Raw genomic sequence first — 20,675 nt, forward strand, 5'->3', positions numbered from 1 at the left:
ACTATATCACAATACTTGAAGACTAAAATTTGAAAGCTAAAATTACTTTTAAATAGAATAAATTTGCAAACTGAGAATTGCTTTCTGCAAAGTTAATTTATGGTAAATATTAATCTATCATTATTGCTACCTTTAGTCCTCATTTTATTCTTATAACTTTCTAAAAAAAGAAAAAAAATTAACTTTTATCTTATTATAAGGAAAAGGAAGGAAATGAAGACATACTTAATATTGTCATTCAAAAATACATAAAAGTGTGTCCAATTGTAGTGTTTTTATGGTATCTATCTTTTTTTATTTTCCTTGCTATTCTATGACTATCTAGAAATTGCTGATGGTCTTCAACTTAATTATAAAAAAATTAATTATAAAAATTTTATTTTTAAATCTAAAAATTAAAGAATAGATATGGTCTAATATACCTAACACATTAATAAATTTGAAAAAAAGAATTTTAATATAAATTTAAAAAGAGGTATTCACTGTATTGTATATGTCTATTCTCTGTTAATAAAAAGACAACAGATGTTGTTCAGTTTACATTTTTTTTATATGAATTCTCTTTTTCTGAGTTAATCTGGACCATTGAAAATATGCACTCACATGTATATGCTCATTCTCAGTTAATGAAAAGACAACATACACTATTCATCTTACCCCTTTTTCTTTTTTATATGAATTCCCTTCTTCTTGATTTTGACTCTAGAGTTAATTTGAACCATTGAAAAAATTAATCATTTTTTATTGATGTATTTTATATGATCCATTCAGATTTTCGAATGCGTATAAATATGAATATAGGAAATCAAGTATCTTTTTCTTTCTTATTCAACTGAAAAACTATCCTACATAATTATGTCTATTGATTTTTTTTACTATGCTTAAATAAAAAATTATTTAAGAAATTTATATCAATAAAATTAATAAATTACTGTGCATGTATGTCAATAGTTTAAGTTAATGTTTAAGTATAAATTCTCCATTTTAATTTTATGTGAATAATTAGAATATGTATCAAAATTTATATGAAAATCATTTTTAATTGTTCTATCAATTTTGTTACTATTAATCACAATACTTGAAGACTAAAATTTGAAAGCTAAAATTATTTATAAATAGAATAAATTTGCAAACTGAGAATTGCTTTCTGCAAAGTTAATTTAAGGTAAATATTAATCTATCATTAATGCTACCTTTAGTCCTCATTTTATTCCTATAACTTTCTTTAAAAAAAAATACTTTTATCTTATTATACGTAAAAGGAAGGAAATAAAGACATACTTAATATTGTCATTCAAAAATACATAAAAGTGTGTCCAATGGTAGTGTTTTTATGGTATCTATCTTGTTTGATTTTCCTTGCTATTATATGACTATCCAGAAATGGCTGATGCTCTTCAACTTAATTATAAAAAAATTAATTATAAAAATATTATTTTAAAATTTGAAAATTAAAGAATTGGCTGATGGTCTTTAACTTAATTATAAAAAAATTAATTATAAAAATATTATTTTAAAATTTAAAAATTTAAAATTAAAGAATATATATGGTCTAATATACCTACCACATTAATAAATTTGAAAAAAAGAAATTTAATATAAATTTGAAAAGAGGTATTCACTGTACAGTCAGATGTCTATTCTCTGTTAATGAAAAGACAAAGACAGTGTTCTGTTTACATTTTTTTATATGAATTCTCTTTTTCTGAGTTAATCTGAACCATTGAAAATATGCACTCAGATGTCTATTCTCATTTTCAGTTAATAAAAAGACAACAGACACTATTCATCTTACACCTTTTTCCTTTTGATATCAATTCTCTTCTTGACTCCAGAGTTAATTTGAACCATTGAAAAAATTAATCATTTTTTTATTGATGTATTTTATATGATCCATTCAGATTTTTGAATGCGTACTATCCTACATAACTATGTCTATTGATTTTTTTCACTAAGGTCAAATAAAAAATTATGGTTTAATTGTAATTTTAGTCCCCTATTTTGTCTTTTTCTTGATTTTGATCCCTCTATTTTAAAAACCACTATTTTAGTCTTTTTTTAAGTTTTCTATGCAATTTTTGCCCCCTATTTTGCTGCAAAATTAGTCCCTATTTTTGTCTCTTTTTCAATAGAAAATTCAGAAGAGGGACCAAAATCGTGGTTTTAAAAATGAGGGGACCAAAATCGAAAAAAAAACAAAATAGAGGACCAAAGTTGCAATTAAGCCAAAAATTATTTAAAAAATTTATATCATTAAAATTAATAAATTACTGTGCATGTATGTCAATAGTTTAAGTTAATGTTTAAGTATAAATTTTCCGTTTTAATTTTATGTGAATAATTAGAATATGTATAAATTTTGTTTCAAAATTTATACGAAAACCATCTTTAATTTTTCTATCAATTTTGTTACTATTAATCACAATACTTCGAAGACTAAAATTTGAAAGCTAAAATAACTTTTAAATAACATAAATTTGCAAATTGAGAATTGCTTTCTGCAAATTCCTATAAATTTTTACAAAAAGAAAAAAAAATAACTTTTATATTTTAAATGGTGTTTAATTCTCTTTTATAACTCAGGTTTTGAAGCTTTATTTTATTATAAAGAAAAGGAAGGAAATGAAGACATACTTAATATTGTCATTCAAAAATACATAAAATTGTCTGTGTCCAATTGTATTGTTTGTATGGTATCTATCTTGTTTGATTTTCCTTGCTATTGTATGACTATCCAAAAATGGCTGATTGTCTTCTACTTAATTATAAAAAAAAATAATTATAAAAATATTATTTTTAAATTTAAAAATTAAAGAATATATATGGTCTAATATACCTACCACATTAATAAATTTCAAAAAAAGAAATTTAATATAAATTTGAAAAGAGATATTCAATGTACAGTCAGATGTCTATTCTTAGTTAATGAAAAGACAACAGACACTGTTCAGTTTACATTTTTATATGAATTCTCTTTTTATGAGTTAATCTGAACCATTAAAAATATGCACTCAGATGTCTATTCTCAGTTAATGAAAAGACAACAGACATTATTCATCTTACACCTTTTTCTTTTTTATATGAATTCTCTTCTTCTTGATTTTCACTCCAGAGTTAATTTGAACCATTGAAAAAATTAATCATTTTTTAATTGATGTATTTTATATGATCTATTTAGATTTTGGAATGCGTATAAATATGAATATAGTATTTTTTTTCTTCCTCATTCAGCTGAAAAACCATCCTACATAACTATGTCTATTCATTTTTTTCATTCAGCTCAAATTAAAAGTTATTTAAGAAATTTATATCAATAAAATTAATAAATTACTGTGCATGTATGTCAATAGTTTAAGTTAATATTTAAGTATAAATTTTCCATTTTAATTGGTACGCGTTGTCAATTATATTAATGAAATTTTATGTGAATAATTAGTATATGTATAAATTTTGTTTCAATATTTATATGAAAATTATTTTAATTTTTCTATCATTTTTTTTTTTTACTATTAATCACAATACTTGAATGAAGACTAAAATTTGAAAGCTAAAATTACTTTTAAATGGAATAAATTTGCAAACTGAGAATTGCTCTATGCAACATTATTTTGGTTAGAATTGATTGGTGATAATAAATAATTAAGACACTCTTTATAATGTTATTAATATGAAATAAATTTCTAAGCAATTAAATATTAACAAATTTATCATAATATAATTTTATGGAATATAAATTAAAATTAATTATAATTAATGGAATATAAGTACTAATAATGTTTTTATGAATTCAAATATACATATAAATAAATGATTTATTTCCATTTATTTGAATATATTAACCAAATTTTACTGAACTTCAATATAGACATAATATATGTTTTTGCATGCAAAAAGATTAATACATTTTTATTAAAAATTACATAATTTATTTTATATTTGTGGTAATAAAGAATTTAATCTTTAAACATGATTGTGTAAATGCATATATATATATATATATATATATATATATATATATATATATATATATATATATATATATATATATATATATATATATATATATATATATATATATATATATATGGTCTAATATATAGACCGTATATATTAATTTTAATTTGTTATTCAATTAATTAAAAATGATATTTTTAAAATTAAATATTTAATATTTGTTGTGAATTTTATTTATAGGTATGTGTTCGAGGTTTAATTCATGTTAGTAAATAACTTGTGACTATATACAAGAGGTTTTGTATGTCTTCACATATTTTAAAAAATAATTAATAAATTTTCATTTTTAAAAAAATATTTGAATAAGTTATTTGTAACAAACCTAATGTCTATGGGTGCACATGATGAATTGGTCAAGTGTTATGCGCATGTTAGTAATGTAACTAATATCTTTATAAGCCAAAACTAAGACTAAAGTCTCATTTTTCTCATTTCCTTCATCTCACTAGAATCAGAAGAGCAAGTGAGATAGAGGGAGGCGATGGACTACGAGTAGAAGAGGATTATTCAGCTACAACTCCATCCTTTATTGCTTGTAATTGTGTGAAAAGCTACCTTAATCCTTGAAAATTATTGCACCAAGATCACCTAATCAACTTTGCTTCATCATCCTCTCAAGCAAATTCATAATTTCAAGTTTGATAAAAAGTGGGTTCCATAGTTAGTATTAATTTTGGGGTAGGTTATAAGTGTGAATGCATGTGTGAATGAGGAGTGATAGCTTGAATTGATCGTGACTATCTATTTGTGAATGGTATGGTATTTTTATGAGTTCATGTTTAATTGATATGCATGTCATGTTTTTCCTTGATAAAATTGAGGAGTATGTTGAAATATTGCTTATAACATGAGTATTACCTTTATTTGAACATGAATTAATTACTTGTTGGTTGATTTCATGTTTTAATTTCTTAATTTCCATGAATACATGATTAGAAGTCAATGCATGTATTAGCAGAATAGCAGAGAGTGGAATTGGAAAATTCTGTATTCCATATTTCGTCTGTTTACAAGAATATAATTTGGGATATATACAATTCAGTATTAGTTTATTTAGGTATGTAAATCTCTTATAATAAAGCTATAATAAATCTATAATAAAACTGTAATCTCCTATAATTAATCTATATCCAAAAAGTATCCCTTTAATTTCTCTTAACACCCTTCCTCAAACTCTAGTTGGTATGGTGGATGCCAACTGGAGTTTGCTTAATAAATCTTTGAAGCGCATCGGATTATGTGTTTTGGTGAAGGTATCAGCCGGTTGGTCCACAGAAGGAATAGAAATCAACCGTATGGTGCCATTAGTAACATGATGGCGTACAAGGTGACAATCAATTTCAATGTGTTTTGTGCGCTCATGAAAAACGTCATTATGGGAAATCTGGATAGCACTTCTATTATCACAATGAAGCATAGTAGCAGATGATTGTGTAGCGCCCATATCATGTAACAACCATCGTAACCAAAGTAACTCAGCAGTAGCATCAGCAAGAGCGCGATATTCAGATTCTGTGCTTGATCGGGAAACAACTGTTTGCTTTTTGCTACGCCAGGAAAGAAGAGAATTTCCTAAAAAGAAACAATACCCTGTTGTTGAGTGACGATCGGTAGGGTCACCTGCCCAATCTGCATCAGAGTATCTAGAGAGGACCAAGGATGAATTAGCAGAGAAGCGTAAACCATGAAAAATAGTACCTTTAACATAGCGAATGATACGTAGAACTGCAGAGAAATGAGATGACCGAGGGTCAGACATAAATTGACTGACTTTATGGACAACATATGTAATATCAGGGCGAGTGACAGTTAGGTAAACAAGACTACCAACAAGTTGTCGATACAAGGTGGCATCTTCAAGAGGAGTGTCGTCAAGTGGTGTGAGTTTTGAGTTGACTTCCAATGGTGTCAATTCAGTCTTACAGCCTGTGATGCCTGCTCTAGAAAGCAAGTCAGAAGCATACTTGGCCTGGGAAAGATAATAGCCTTCTGAGTCTTGGGAAACTTCAAGCCCCAAAAAATAACTAAGGAAACCAAGGTCTTTCATTTCGAAATGTTGACTGAGATATTGTTGTAAAGCTGAGATTCCAGTCTTGTCATCTTCGGTTATGATCATATCATCTACATAAAGAAGTAGCATTACAATACCACTATCACTTCTTCGAGTGAATAGAGCAGAGTCATGTGGACTAGAGAGAAAACCAAATTGTGTTAGAGTAGAACTGAACTTGGCAAACCAGGCTCTAGGAGCTTGTTTCAACCCATATAAGGCTTTTTGAAGTTTACAGACCTTATGGGGAGAATGATATCCTGGAGGAGGGTGCATATATACTTCCTCTTTCAAATCACCGTGAAGGAAGGCATTTTTGACATCCATCTGAAAAAGTTTCCATTTACGAACTGCAATAATGGCCAAGAGGCTACGAACAGATGTTATTCGAGCTACCGGAGCAAATGTCTCTTCATAGTCTATACCATACTCTTGAGTGTAACCTTTGGCTACTAGGCGAGCTTTATAACATTCTACAGTTCCATCAGAGCGAGTTTTAATTTTGTAGATCCATTTGCATCCAATAGGAATCTTATCTGCAGGAAGATCAACTAATTCCCAAGTATTTGTCTTTTCTAAGGCTTGAATTTCTTCAGCCATAGCTTGCTGCCAAATGGGGTTAGTACTTGCCTCTCGATAAGAAGAAGGCTTATGAAGAGTTTTAATAGCAGAGTAACAATGGTAATCATTAAGACGAGTAGGTGGATTACTTACTCGGGTGGAATGGCGAGATGCAGGTACAAAATCAACATCCGGAACAGGTTCAGTAGGAGCAGGTGAGGGCAGACGAGTATTGAGCTCAACATCTGGAACAAGTTCATTAGGAGCAGGTGAAGGAAGAGGAGTATCGAGGTCATTAGAGTTATCTGCATTAGAACTTGGAAACAACTCAACTGAGGGATCAGTGAAATAAAACGAGTCAGTGTCAAGAGAATGATGAAATGTAGAAAGAGAGGAGAACATTGTGTTTTCCCAAAAGGTAACATGACGTGAGATGCGTAATTTGTTAGAGATTGGATCCCAACAGCAATATCCTTTGTGTTCAGTGCCATAGCCAAGAAAGCAACACAAGCGAGCACGTGGTTGTAACTTTGTGTGCTCATGAGGTTGCAAGAGAACAAAACAGACACATCCAAAAGGTTTAAGAATGGAATATTCAGGAGACTTACCAAATAGTTTTTCAAAAGGAGATAACTTTTGAAGATTTATGGTGGGAAGTCGATTAATTGTATAGACAACATTAAGAGTTGCTTCCCTCCAAAACTTCTCTGAACACGAGGCTGAGAGGAGAAGAGCACGAACTGAGTCAAGGATGTGACGGTGTTTTCGTTCAGCCCGACCATTTTGTTGAGAGGTGTGGGGGCATGAACGTTGAACCACGGTGCCTTGCTGACTGAGAAACTGAAGCAAGGAAGATTCATGGTATTCCATTGCATTGTCTGTGCGAAGAATCTTAATAGCACAAGAAAATTGTGTTTTAACCATACGAGCAAAAGAAATATAAATTTGAGGTAATTCAGAGCGATTTTTCAAAAAATATATCCATGTAAAACGAGAAAAATCGTCAATAAACAAAAAAAATAACGAAAACCATTTATTGAAGAAACAGGAGAAGGCCCCCAAATATCTGAATGAATTAAATCAAAAGGACTATCTGAAATAGAAACACTACGATTAAACGATAATACAGGTTGCTTTGCAAGTTTACAATGTAAACAATCAAAAGACTCAAACTTTGTGGATCCTAAGAACCCACGAGATATTAGAGGTTGAATTTTGCTTGTTGAGGCGTGACCAAGTCGAAGATGCCATTGATGAATTGGAGAATTCATAGTAGCAGCAGAGATATGATCTTTAGGAAGGTAAAGAGATTGTAGCTCAAATAACTGACCCACCCTGCGACCCGTCCCAATGACCTACTTCGTCTGTGGATCATGTACCTGAACACCAGAGGGAGAAAAGCAAACATTCAGTCCTTGTTCACACAATTGACCAATGGAAATAAGATTAAGTTTCAAGTTAGGAATGTAATATGTGTCAGGAAGGATGAGATTTAAGGTGGATACATAACCGGTATGAGTTATGTTCATTGTATTGCCACTGGCTGTGTGGATTGGTGGCAGAGATGAAACAGGTGTCGCAGCAGGTAATGATTTAATATCAGTGGTCATATGATTACTACATGCAGAATCAAAAAACCAACGAGAATTACCGGAAGCACCAGACATGGCAGTAGAGGTGTTGGAAGACATAACCTGTTTGATTAAAGCTTCAATATCACTCATAGTAATGGTCGTCGAACCTTCAGTGGCAGCAGCAGAGATGGATGAAGATCCAAATTTTGGAACATTCTTGGATTTGGTGAAGCCACGATTTTGTTTTGGAGGTCGCGTGGGACAATGTTCAAGAATGTGACTGTTACCATGGCAGTACCTACACTCTATATTAGGACAGTTAGCAAATTATTGACCGGTGCGATTGCAATTCTTACATGGATGATGATTCGATTTCTGATGTGAGAATCGAGTAGTTGCAAGAGCAGCATCCGTTTGAGGAGTTTTGTCTAGGTTCAGACGTGTTTCTTCAAAAATGATTTCTTGAATAGCAGTGTCCAATGATGGAAGCGGATTTCGATGCAGCTGTGAGGCTCGTACGGCTTCATATTCGGGCCGAAGAGCCATAAGGACTTGAATGAGATGAAGGTGGTCTTCACTGATTTTGGCCAGAGATATTTGGTGCCAAATTGGTTGGATTTGAGCAAGAAATTCATTCACTGATTGACCAGGTTCTTGCTTGGTATTGTGAAGTGTGGTCCATAACTGATAATAATGTGCAAGTCCAATTGTTTGATAGCGGTTTTTCAAGAAATCCCAAATTTCTTTTGCAGAATCGTAGTTATTAAACTGAATGTGAATAGACGGTACAGACGTGTTGCACAGCCACGTGATAATCTGGTGATTTTTACTATCCCAATCTTCAAGGTGGTCCGCAAATTTTGTAGCAGATTCATCTTTGTCTTGAGTTAGCTTGACGACATCGCCGGTGACTATGCGCCAAAGCTTGCGTCCGATCAGAAACTCTTCATTCCTTGGACCCAGAGATTGTAGTTTGGTCCGGTCAAGGTAGTTGTAATGGGTTTAACAATATCGGTTTTCTCCATGATGCAGAGATGAAAAGATGAACGGGATAATGGAGGACTTAGTTTGTACAGATATGTAAGTAGATATACAGATGATGGAGAAAAGAGAAAGAAAGAAAATTGGGGATCGATGACTTATGCTCTGTATACCATAATAGCAGAATAGCAGAGAGTGGAATTGGAAAATTCTGTATTCCATATTTCGTGTGTTTACAAGAATATAATTTGGGATATATACAACTCAGTATTAGCTTATTTAGGTATGTAAATCTCTTATAATAAAGCTATAATAAATCTATAATAAAACTGTAATCTCTTATAATTAATCTATATCAAAAAAGTATCCCTATAATTTCTCTTAACAGCATGTGTTGTTGATATGCGTTCCAGCCTTTATAATATGTTAGTACATGTTTGCTATATGTTTGGATTGAAGATGTGAAAAACAAGTGAAATTGGACTTTGGAATCAGTGGTAATTGATTACTAGCATGTGGTAACCGGTTACTTGTGATAAAAATGAATTTCTGGGTTGTTTTGCGTGCATGTAATCGGTTACACACTGGTGATAATCGGTTACCACTGATTGTGTGGGGAGAAATGTGTAACACCCCTTTTCTAAACCCCAAATATAACCAATATTTCACAGAGTAAGCATGCATAAATTAAAAAAGGGCGTCACATGTTATTTACATCACAATGAAAACCTAGAACAATCACACAAACGTGCACCTGACCATTTCATAACACGATTCAAAATCTCATGCTTTCACAATTATGTATATCGCACGCGGAAGAATTAAAACTCAAAACATTTCAATGATTATATTTCATACTATAATCATCTACCAAATTCTTAATAATAAATCATACCATTAAATGTCATAAGAATCCAACAATAGGCAACATAGTCATCAACATAACACATCCACATTATCATGTTCATCACAATAAGGATAACAATAAATCCAAACATCAAATAGCATGAGTTCAAATAAAAATCCCCTCCTAAGTGTTACATGATCAAAGCATATGACCCACTACCTAATCTAGCAACAACTTAGAAGCTCCTCGGCTAAATCCTCAGATAACTCGCTACTCGTCGGAACCTGCACGTTACCAACAAAGGATAACATTCAAACAGAAGGGTGAGAATTCAAATTATTATAGAAAATATAATATGGGAAATGTAAAACACAACAAGAATACATTTCGCAAATTCATCACTCTTCTTAAAACATGCATTCATAAACCATATATCAAGGTTAACATGTTTAGCTCATTCAACAAGGTTCCATACTTCAAGTAATCATGTCCAATTACCAAACAACCATTGTAATCCAATCAAGGAAATACAATCATGTATTCATCATCAAATCACAAATATCCACATATATGCATATCTCATTAATACATATATCACACACAAATCATATCACATAATCACACACAACAACATTTCACACCGACACGTGCGACTCAAGTGTGACTCTATGCGATATGCATGTGGATCCCATCCGTTATCATTTTCGGTCACGCCGATTGTCTTTCCTCTATAGACTAGATAACCACCTCAAAGCCCCATTCGGCATTAAGCTTTCAAACCCCGTTCCTGATAGGTTTGGGACAAGCAAATAATCTTCGCGAGATTACCCGACATTGCCTCTTTCAAAGACTCATGCTAGTGTAAGTGTGCAACAAAACAAGACTCGTGTATTTAAGACGATCTTTATCTATTAAACTACACAATCACATATTTTCCAACATTGCACAATATACACAACATGACTTCAATACCAAACAATGCATCACTCAACACACATCAATCAATCACATGTATTCAAGTCTAGCATCATCATTATTCAATCCACATCTCGATACATACACATTTAAATGGTCATTATCAATAAGAAAAATTCAAGTAGTGTATATATATTCATTCTAACATATCATGGATATCACATCACTTAACACATCTATGAATATTAGTCACAAGTCATTAATTCATAATGCACACATGAGTAATCACATGTTATCCATATATTAACATCAAAATTAAACCATTCAAATCTATCCTATCATATAGATAATCTCATTAGCTTCCTAACGCTTCGAACGGCACATAAAACGGAGTTACGGATCAAAAGTTATGGTCTTTACAAAATCGGTCAAAAATTGGATGCTGCCTGCGGGTTTGCTCAGTTCGACCCTGGCTTCTGTATAGGTCGACCTATGCTGCGTAAAAACCAAAAAATCACCATTTTCCTTCCCCATTCACCTCATACAACAACCACTAACCCTCATATAATTTATACATCAATTGATAGCAATTTAGCACACATATAAGGTTCCTAAACATGTATCTAACCATGGGTCATCCATATAACACATTGAACATGAACAAATCACAAAATCCAATTGATTTCACATAAACCCTAACATTTTCCAAATTCATGAAATTGAAGAATATAAAGCATACACAATATTACCCAATCATATAAACCTATAAGAACTTGGATTCTAACCCTTACCTCAAGTTAATCTCCTCCTATCTTCAAGAATCTCACAAAATCCTCTTCTCTTCTCTTCTCTCTTCTACTCTTCTTTTTCTCCAAAAACTAATGTTATGAAAAATGACTTAGCTCTTCTTACTATCTCTTACTCTCAAATTGGGCTTAACCCACTTACTACCCATCCTTCTATTTCCACTAATTAGGCCCATTAACATATTATCTCATTAATAGCTCTACTAACCAAATAACACAATTACACATATAATTAAATATTCAAATAACCATTATATCACATAATAATTAATTAGAATTAAATAATTATTAAAAACACCAAATTAACTAAATAACATAAACAATTAATAAAATACCAAATAACATTAATTAAATAAAATAGCTAATAAAATTGGGATGTTACAAAATGTATAATTGAAAACAATGTAACTTGAGTTCTGTAACTCCGTTTAAGACAAGGTCAGTTGCGTTAGAAGGCTAATATAAAGTGCTATAACATTGTGAAGTTTCCATGTTCTTTTTCCACCCCAATATAATAATGGTGAGTTTAAGTAGTAGGTTGTGATGCACCCTTGTTTTCCCCATTTTGCGTAGTTTTAGTATTTCTGTCGATACTTAGCTGAGTTGCATTATGTCTAGATAGTGTGCTTGTGTTTGTCATGAGAGTTTGACAAGAACATTTGAATACTCATCATTAACGGAATGCGAAACTTATAATTCTCAAGGTAAGAGAATATATGTGTAAACATTTAGTTGACTGTATTAGTTGGCTATTAATGCAATCGTTTAAGTGGTGTGATATCCTAGAGCCAGAACCTAAATACCTAAGCAAACATAAATCTAAGATGATTCACGAGCAAGTATCCCTAAGATAGAAACAAGCTTAAGGTAAAAGTTCGAATGGAAGTGAAATGCCAAATCCCTATCACCCGATAAACTTCTGAGATTGTATATTCTCTTAAGTGGAATTTTGATTCCTACATCTTGGCTAATTGATTGTTTGAAATGTAGGAGAGTAAGACCCGATAAGTGATGGGTAATATGATTTTGAATATTGCATTGTGATAACATGATCCAAAAGAAGGAAGTCAAGTAAACTTGGAAGACCTTACCTTGAGGGCTACGTTCCCAAAAGAAGGAAGGCGTGTAAATCCAGAAGACCTTACCTTGAAGACTTGGAGGGGACAGGTCATATGTAAATCATATTTGTGTGGGCAGCAAATTGGATGATCGAAGAGTCGATTGAACATGGCCAAATTAGTAGCTTATTGGTTCACGTGCCAAAGTTAAGTAGGAAGTCAAATCCCACTTGCAGATGAAGTCATTGTACTTCAAATTTAGGTTTTGTATGAAACCACATGAGTATATAAATATTATAATTAGTATCCCTATAGAACCTAATAGACCCGTAAGATATGGGAACCTGCTAAGATTTAGTAATCTCACCCCAATCATGATATTATTTTTAAGGTATGCTCTAAAATTTGGTGGATTCGCTAGAAGACTTGAAGATTGAAAGTTTTGTAACCAGCTGACATGAAGACTTGTACCTAACTCTTGTTTCGCTGTGTATTTTCTGTGTAGTTTTGCTATAGACATTCTCGTTGTATACACATTTATGTATTTATTTTTTTGTAAAGTATACTTTTTGGAATGTCATTTATTCGCTTTTGTATGTACTCAGTATCTAAAATTTAATCTCACTAATATGATTCTAGACGCATATTGATTGGGTATTACATTGTTACATTTCTTCCGTTTTATGTAACTTCCACAATAAGAAGGAAAAAAACAAGTTTTATTAGCTTTGATTGACTACAACTATCAAAATTTATGCAATGCAAATGAATAGTATGATTAAAAAAACTATTTAATGTTGGGGTTAAATATACAATACCCCCCTGTAATGTTAGCGAGATTTGTTTTTAGCCCCTGGTAAAGTTTTTTTTGTAAAAAATTCCTCATAATATTTAGATTCCATCATTATAGCCCCTGAATACACTATTTCAGCCCAGATTCCAATTTCCAGTGACATGGCAATCCCAGCTGGATTTCTATTTTATTTTGATTAATTTTTTTAAAGCCACGTGGATTTCTTTAATATTTTTTAAATTTTTTACTTTTTTGTAACAATTATATATATTTTACGTTTTTTAAAATTATTTTAATTATTAATATTTTTTAGAAATTATTTTTTTAAATTATCAAAATGTCACATTTGGGCCTAAACCCATTTAGGCTTCACCAACAACCCAGCACCCCACATTCACTTACTTTCAACTCATATGAGCATATGTTTTACTGGTATATAAACACTAGTTATATGGTTATACCAAACGATGTGGGACATCATCTAAAAAAACTAACAGTGCAGCACCATATTACTTCACTGTTTTGTTCTCTTACACGCATGCTTCATTATTTTATTCTCTTACATTGCACCACCATATTACTTCACTGTTTTGAAATCCATCTACTCATGCAGCAACTGCCATGGATGCATTGCTTGGTAATATCTTCTTTTTTTCTTATCCTTGTAATCACCATGGATGCATTGCATGGTAATATCATATTTCCAACTATTAACATGCAATAGAAAGAAATAATATTTTTCAAGTGTTCTTCATTTTGCAAACAAAAATGCAAAGGAAAGAAATAAAACTATCATTATCAAGTTCAAATGTGTGTGAGAGAGAAGTGAATGGCTTCCTTTGTTATTGTTATGGCTTCCTTTGTTTGTAGTCCTATTAAGCCAGTGTGAATCAATCCTCCCATGCAAAGTTCAAAAACAAGTAGTGATGTTTCCGATAGCAGTAGCTCTCAAACCGAACTTGAGAATCACTTTTCCGCTTCTTCCTACGCTGAGGAAAAGGTTATGAACATGAAAGTTCAAACTAAAAGAAATAAGCTCAAAAACAAGCTTAATAAATCAGTCACAAAACATGAGAGAGAATATAAACTACATTTGCTATTACATATTCACTTATGCATGCATGCATGCATGTTATTCTGAGTCGGGGGAGTCTTACTTGTATATGCATGCATGTTACGTTGTCTTGCTACATCTTGTTTTTATTACCTGTTATCCACACATTTCCTTAAACTTTTGATTGAACAATGGTTTGATTAAATTTGGGGTACTGTGTGCTGAGTGGTTACGAAGTAAATACCCATTATGTGAAACCCATTATGAAGCAAACATGGCCTATCAAATATTTATTCATGCATGTAGAATGAGAGATATATTCAAGAACTTTCTAGAGAAATTGTGAACTACATTAATGTTGTTGTTGAAGATGTAGAAGTTAAAAGCTACAACATCAAGCTATTCTCCAACCATGTAATTAGTAACATACTGGTTCATGAATAATAAATAATGAGAAGTAGTACCATAAGCTATTTAATAACTAAATAAATAATGAAACCCTGCAGTTTCAAAATATAATTAGCAGCAAGACCAACTTCTTTTCATTTTTATTGTCTCCAACTTGATAATATGAGTATTTTTATGAGTATATTTATGAATATTTAGACCAACTGCTTTAATGATAATATGAGTATTTTTATGCGCAAGAAATCTAGTTGATTGAGCCATATCTAATGTCTTAAACCTCCAGATATTTTCCAGTCAAACTGATGCAAAAGGTTGGCCAACATAATTTCATTGACAACCAATTTTAATATGGTAACCATTTGAATTCAGTTTCTTCTTTGTTTACTCGAGTGATTAGTAGCGGAGATGGAGGATGTAATCGTAGTGTTTCTTTAACATCTGCTGATGAAGTTCCAACATGCCAAAGTGAAGGGGAGATAAGAGAGAAAATTAAGAGTGTGTGTTTGATTATGATTACCTGATACTTGAGACTCGATTCTGATGGAGGAGGAAGTTGTGGTTGATGATCAGGTGGTAGGTGGTGGTGGTTTGGGTGCAGCCATTTGAAATACAATTTTGTGTTGCTTCAGTACACTTTTAGTCCCACATCGTTTGAAAACAAAACACAAATAGTCTTTATATACCAATGAAACTTATTACCTTATGAACTAAAAACAATGAGAGAGTAAGTGGACAGCAAGGTAGCTATTAAATTAAAATGGGCTTTGGCCCATATCTAATATTTTGATAATTAATAAAAATAATTTAAGAAAACGTAAATAAAAAAATAATTTCTAAAAAAATTTAAGAATTATTAAAAAAATAATAAATAAAAAATTAATAGAAAAAATTAAATAAATTCCACATGGATCTTATAAATTAAATAAAAAATAAATAAAAATCCAGCTGGGACTGCCAAGTCATTGAAAAATGGAATCTGAGCTGCATGGGGGCTATATCCACGGAATCTGGAAATTATAAGGGTGGTTTTAAAAAAAAATCTTTTACAGGGGCCTAAACCGAATTTCGCTAATATTACAGGGGGTTTTATATATTTATTAATACAAAATTTAATTTTAAAATACATACTCACAATATTTTAAAAATCTCCTTGGTCTTTTCACATATTTTAAACAAATGATCGATAAATTTCATTTTTCTAATATGTGAATAGGTGATTTTATTTTTCTCATTTCATATATAATTCATAAATTATTAAAACAAGCTCAAAATTTAATTTCAGTAATAAAACTAACAACAAAATTAGATTGAGATAAGCGAAGCATTTTAGAGTGTCTATTAAAATAATATTAATTAACTAATAATTAAACAATTAGTATGACTAATTGTTATGAGTGACAAAATAGGTCGAATATTCTTGTTTTAACTGCACTTTTTGCGGGTCGAACCCAGATTTTAGGCCTGCACTCCCTATTATGTCAGTCAGGCCCTTTTTTGAGGGTGTGTGCATTAGCGAGATGGACATGATTTTTTGCAATTTTTAGGCTTTCGGTGCAGTGTTCGTCAGGCACACACCCGTTCCGCAATCATTTTTTCACAAGGCAAGAAAATGTTTAAGTCCACACCCTTTACTATGCTTTCTCTGCTTCGCTCCAATTTTCTAGAATTTTGTTTGGCTGACCTAAATTGAGTGAACATGCTTGTTTGTCACCCCTATAAATTATTTTCTCAGTTTCTCTCACTTAGAAATGTACTCGTAGCACATTCGAGGAATGTCTTTTGCAAGTGACCAGTTTAAAGGATCAGCCTATTCATAAGCTTTCATCTATTTGAGATCATCCCGGTACTTAAATATCAAGTTGGTTTATGGTTATCCTGTGTATAACCCTTGTTCACACTACTACAAAAAACACATGTAACGATGGAAGTGAAATGCGTTTGATGTTGGTTACAGAAAGGAAGTAAGCAAGGGCGTCATAAAAGGTTACTACTTATCACCTTGGTTATTAAAACGCCTAGGGGTTAAGTTAACTGCACATGGGTTCGATTCCCAACGTCATTATTTTTATTATTTTCATAACTGGATGGGGCGCCCAATATTCTTACCTCAGTTTATTTTAGAAACTGCGGGGTTATTGTTATATTTTTTTTTCTACTTTCGTCTGCACATGAATTACATAACCATATTACAGAATACAGAGACATTGTACATTTTTCCTTTTCCTCAATCTGCAACAGAATTCTTCATTGATTAACACCAAATGCAGACCCAAAATGGCACACATTTTATAATTCTACATCAAAACTAAAATAAATGATTAAGAACCATTTACTAACTAGTTTTTCCATATGCCCTCTCCATGATCACGACGAATAGCATGCACATCATCTAACTCATTTTCTTCAGATGATTGACTTACACGCGTTGCTAAACAATGAGTCTCATAGTTAAAATCTTGATTTTCATCAGTACTATCAGGAAGATGTTTTCTTTGAAGAACAATTGACCATCTAGTGTTATATGGATCAGTGACATAAAAAACTTGTTTTGCTTGGTTTGTCATGATGAATGGTTTGTTCTTGTAAATTTCCTTTCAAAGATCAACTCTTGTGAATCCTAATTCATCGGTTTCTACACCAGTTTTAGTGTAAATCCACCTGCACTTAAATAAATGCACTTTAAAAGAAACATAGTTAATCTCTAAAATCTCCTAAATGATCCCAAAGTACGCTCTAGATAGCGTACGAGATTGTCATCTTTGGAACTAGAAAAGTACATGGATTCAGCCTCAACCATAACACATTATTTTGAATGGTGCTACGATCATCCTTTGATTTTGTACATAACGAATATTTTCTAATTTTGTATGCACTCTAAGTAATTACATTAAACTTAGGCATACATGACAACCATTTGCAATTATCCGATGCAACACTCTCTTTAGAAATACTTTCATTAAACCAATATATGAAAGTTCTGTTATACTCCGTCAACAACCATTTTTCATTCATTCGGGGGTATTTTTCCTTTATAAGAGTTTTGTGCGCGGTCAAGTAAGGATTAACTTCACAAAGGTTATTCAATATATACAAATGTGCTTGAAGAATTACTTGTAGACTAAATTTCTTAACATTTAAACCTTAAATACCTCTACCATCATAAAACCCATCATGACGAGTCTCGGGAACTCCTATAAAGTTCTCATCTGACAAATAGTTTGTACAAAATTCAATAGCTTCTTCAGTGATGTACCTTTCTACGATCGAAGCTTCTGGACGGTGATGATTATTTGTATACCCTTTGAAAATCTTCATGTAACTCTCTACCTGATACATCCACCATAAATAAATTGGACCACAAATTCTAATTTTTCTTACTAGATGAACAACTAAGTGAACCATAATGTCAAAGAATGATGGAGGGAAAAACATCTCTAATTGGCACAAGATAATTGCATCTTCTTGTTTAAATTCATCTAAATTTACAAGATCTATAAATTTACTACATATAACATTGAAGAATAAGCACAATCTGGTTATAGTCACCCTTACATTTCTTGGTAAGATACCACGGATAGCCACTGGAAGAAGTTATTGCATCAAGACACGACAATCATGAGATTTTAAGATAATTAATTTGTGATCGTTCTCTGACACAAGTTTCTTCACATTTGATGAGTATCATTGGGGAACTCTGATACCCTAAAAAAATCAGAGTTCCACTAACATTAGCAAAAAAATCTCTTGAACCTTGAAATTATTGGTAGGTTCCACATCACATTAACATGAACACCTTTGCTAGTTGCACCATCATCGTCATAAACATTGTTGTCCTTCTGTTTGTAGCGCAGCACCCCATACCTCGGGCACTCATTCAGGTTTTCAAACTCTTTCCTATATAATATGCAATCATTACGACAAGCATGTATTTTGACATAGTCCAAACCCATTGGACATAATATCTTCTTGGCCTCATAAGTGCGGTTTGGAAACGTGTTACCTTCAGGAAGCATTTCTTTCAACAATTCAAGCAATTCATTGAAACATTTATCCGTCCACCCAGCTCTTGCCTTAAGATTAAATAATCTTAACACAGTTGACAATCTTGTAAAACCTTTACATCCCTGGTACAACAAATATTCCATGTCTCTTCGCAAAGTATCTATCATAGTAGCTTTCTTGAAAGCATTGACTCCAATATCACAAATGATGTCTTGTAGATTATCAATCATACATTCATCATCCTCAATGTTTGTGACAAAGGACTCTTTTTTGTCCCTTCACCATGCCATACATATTTCATGTAATTTTGAATAATTCCATCACAACCACAAAGATTGAATATAACATCCCTCTGATGTTTTTGCGTATTATAGCAATTCATACAAGGACACCAATAAATCCCATTGTTGTTAGGAAGATTTTTATCTGTGAAATCAAGAAATTCTAACAATTATTCTTCATACTCGCTACTTAATCTATTGGCTTTCATCCAACTACGATCCATAATCAAATAAAGCTTATGAAAATAAAATAAAAAAGAGTGCAAAGATATAGCTTCTCAACAACAACAATAAAACAATGCGCAGAGAAAACCAACAGCAACAACGTTAATGGAGAACAACAAGAATAACAATATTGGAGAACAACAAGAACATACTGTGGAGCTCCTTGGAGAAGAGGTGTTCATTCGTTGGCTAAGATCCTTGGGTAAGAAGTGTTCTTTCGTTGGCTGAGCTCCTTAGAGAAGAAGTGTTCTTTCGTTAGGGCTCGGATATTGAATTAGATGAACATAGGAGTCAAAATTAAAAGAAACTTTATCTCGGTTAAACTAAAAAAATCGAGGTAAATTAGCCAAATTAAAATATATAAAAAATGCTCCTTTTTGGTCGTCAAAAGAATAAAAAAATTAGGGAGTATTTATCTTGATTTTCCTAAAAATTGGGGTAACATATCCAACGTAAAATCTAAAAAATATAATGGCGCCTTTTTGGTTCCATATGTAAAATTAAATATCCGGAGTTGAGAATTGAACCTCAAACCCTTAGCATATATTTATGTCGGATTTATATATATCCAAGGTAACAGTTTTATTAATATTTATTTTTAAATAAATTAATCCGCTATGTTCACATGTACCTGCGGTTTTGTTTCGTTCGTTGTGAAAGCTTCTTCATGAAAAGCGTTATTTGTTGTAGTGTCAGTTTGTAAGCTCATCCTAGTGTAAAAGATTGCTAAGGTTAGAGATATGTCTGATACTAAAATTTCAAGCTGGTTTGTAGTTATCATGTGTAAAACCCCGGTTCAATTCTTGAACTCACCCTGATTTAAAATCTCTCATTCGTACGAGATAAGTCTGTGTAAGATCTCGACTTAGCTTGGGGACTAACAACTTCTAGTTGATGTTTGAAAAGAAGTCTAATTGTTTCAATCTGTCATTTGGAAATAAGACTAAGCGCTTTAATCAGACATTTAGAAAGAAGACTAACCGCTTCAATTCGTCATTAGGAAATAAGGCTACATGCTTCAATCCGTTGTTTTGAAGGAAGACTAGCTGATTCTCTCTATTTATTGTTTGGCTGAAAATTAGCCAGAAACTTAATTTTTCTTGTAT

The sequence above is a fragment of the Vicia villosa genome, linkage group LG1 (assembly GCF_029867415.1).
Source record: "Vicia villosa cultivar HV-30 ecotype Madison, WI linkage group LG1, Vvil1.0, whole genome shotgun sequence".
Taxonomy (NCBI): domain Eukaryota; kingdom Viridiplantae; phylum Streptophyta; class Magnoliopsida; order Fabales; family Fabaceae; genus Vicia; species Vicia villosa.